Here is a 3,247-nt window from a genome sequence, read left to right as displayed (position 1 = left end):
AAGTGCTCCAGAAAAATAACTACTCGCACAGGTCAAGTCTACAAACTAACTCTATCCAAGTAATAGTGCTAAGGCTGAAGGAGAGGAAAATCCTCTCAGAGAGGGGGCCATACTCCCCCAACCCTCTCCGGGGGTCGTAATCCCCGCCAGAAAGGTCCTTATATCCTATCCTAGTTAGCTGAAGGAGAAGTCAATCCTCCGCAGAGAGGGGTCATAATACCCCAATCCTCTCCAAGGGGTCAAGATCCCCAATGAAAGAGGTCCTTATCCTAAAAGATTTTCACCTAGTTGCTATGGTAACAATGTTATAAAGCGGCACTGGGGCCCAGTACCCCAGAATAGAAGAAATAAGTGAGCCTATGGGGCAAAGGGTGACCTGTATGGGAGCACTTCATCCCCAACCCATGTTTATTGAAATTCAATAAATCTATAACTGACTTTCACATAACAAGATTACAGAGAGCCTGTAACATAATGTCTGGAAATGTATATCAGGTAATTAGAGTGTCCAAGTACCCCATTATCTACATAGTTGACAACATTATTTAGATTAACTCTCAAGGAAGACTCTAGATAAAACCCAACCCATCAATATAATTATGGATATCTCAGTAAAAGTAGCAATGAAGAGAAAACACCCATAAAATGTGGTGCCTTGGTAGCCTAATACAATTCTGATAGCTAATATGTAAAAACTTGTAACATGTTAAAAATGTACCGCAGATAAATGACAGTCCAGATATGCAGGCTCGACAGCAAGCAATTTAAAAGGAAACATGACTACATAGGTGGACCGCTGTTTAAGGTTAGTAGGCATAATAACCCATAAAGTGATGTGCTTTAAAGCTCAATAAACTTACTCAGAGCTGATAAGCTCAAAGAGAACAGTAACATGTTTAAAACAAAAACAAAAACAACTGTAAATATGCAACTATACAAACAAGGGACTTAGTAAGAATAGAATTGAATACGAACTTAACTCTGTGACATACCACCAAGGACCCAGCAAAGTTAGGGAGGGAGGGAGGAAAGTTTTCGTAGCAGGCTACACAAGAAAACTAAGCTTTGTAGCACATGGCAAGAAAAACTCGCGGGATCACTATGGCAACACAACGTGCATGAAGGTTAGCATGTGATTGGCAAAATGGGACTCGAGACGTTGTTTGCACGTGAAAGGAAATCACCTTTGAGCATGACAGGCAAAGCTTTGTCCAGATAGTGTGTCACACATTGTGATATGTCTTGGTTGTCACATTAACTTAAATTTATAAGATTTATAAATTTTCTATAATTCCGCTAATACGAGACATCTGCAAATTTTCTCATACTCTTTTTTAGGTCATTTATCTGTCAATCAGATGCAATAAAAAGGAGGTGAATATTAACAATGCGAAAGGGCTGGAGCTTCAGCAGTAAACTCGATACCTCTGAGTTCGAGAGCAAAAATTTTAAGTGCCTTTTGAAATTCGATGAAATAAAATCTTTTACAAGGTAATTTAGCCTTTTAGCTATAATTTTATATATAACTTGCCTTTGTGCGAGAAACACATGTTTCTCGTCCCCGCCCGCTTAATTTTTTAGCGTCGCCTCCTTTTTATTATTATTTTTTATGAGCAATGTTTTTATGAGCAAAAACCAACACGTCTCACTTTTACCTTGTACTTAGTTTTCCTCTGTCTCATACAAAGAAAACTCAAAATAGAGAGATGGTGTTTGTCTGCGTCCGCATTCGAACTCAGGCTAAAATACTGAAGACATGGTACGCAAGGTCGGTAGTAGATAAGACAATCACCTTACAGGATTTATTTTCGCATCCGGCGAATTTGACGACGGAGGGTAGAACATCGATATTCGAACAACACAGGTGAGGAATGCAAATAGCTTTATATTATAAAAATATTCTGTCATGAAATATTCATAATATCCACTTGAAATAAATATCATAGCTCTAAATTAATAACATCTCAATTCGACCTCCAACTCTTGCACTAGATTTGTCTCTCTGCACTAGCTTTGTATCTCTAACTTTAACTTAAATAACACGAAAATCGGGTTAACAAAACCCTATGGCAGTGTCACAATACACCCAAAAGGTGTATATTGTACATCGTTCTAGTGCTGCTGTGTACACACCAAAAGAATGTAAATTTTCACTGTTAACCCTTTGTGTGTATCAAAATTAAACAAACTTGTGTTTAATCAATATCTGTTGTTTCGTTTTATCATAGTTAATAGAGGGGACTGGTTTTGAAGCTCGGCAAACATCAAAGGAGCAAACAAAGATGCCAAGATTTAGGTTGGAAAGTCCCCGACCGTGCACAATCTTTTGTTTTGCGTTCATACACTATGCATGAATTACATAAGCAACACGTTTCTATTGGTTAGTTCCTCAATACGGAGTAAACAACTATTGTATTTTGAACTATGGTTTTATTAATATTTCACATAAGAGCTCCAACGTATCCCTGGGGGAAGGTAATAAATAGTGTGTAAAGAAAGCATGCAATAGGAAATAATAAAGAACAACAAAAAAAAAAAACCGCCCGCCCGCCCGCCCGCTCTCTTTTTTTATAAAAATCCGGACGAGAAACATGTGTTTTTTTTTACTTGGCCTAATGAATTATTATTGCACCTGCTCTTGCCAGAAGATTGGATCGGGTCCGACGTTTAATTTCTTTAGATGTGTGGAAACGTCTTTGTTGCACTCGTTAGGTGTGATACACTGTACATCTTGTGGATCTCGTGAACTTGATCCACACAGTGAAGTTACGTGAGCTAGCGATGCAAAGCTTAAGTTGCCATGAAGATTGTTTACATGCGTGCTTGCTCGCTGTCGCCTTTCACCAAAAAAATGATACGTCGCTATAGAGAAAGGCAGCGTCGAAGTTTCGAAACTGCTTGGTCTATTTATTTTAAGCCGGTTTTGTTTCAGTGGTAAATGCTATATTTGGTTAGGAAACTTAATTGAATTAACTTGCATGACAAATTTGACCACAAGCTTTATTTGCATATCGGATTACCAGCCGGATTTTGCAGTTTTATCTTCATCGGATAAAAGGCATTTTGAGATATATCGGCTTGCATGTTTCCAGCTCAGTAGCCCACTTTGTTTGGAAAATAAAGCAGTTTGAATTTCATATTTTTTCACAGTCGTGACATAAAGGCGACTGCTCAGAAACATATCACCTGCATGAAAACGTCGATTCAAAGAGAAAAAGAGAAGTGAGAACAGGTGCAAGTTAAGAGA

The sequence above is a fragment of the Montipora foliosa genome, chromosome 7, assembly GCF_036669935.1.
Source record: "Montipora foliosa isolate CH-2021 chromosome 7, ASM3666993v2, whole genome shotgun sequence".
NCBI lineage: Eukaryota > Metazoa > Cnidaria > Anthozoa > Scleractinia > Acroporidae > Montipora > Montipora foliosa.
The sequence above is the reverse complement of the archived record's forward strand: the minus strand, read 5'-3'. Positions refer to the sequence as shown.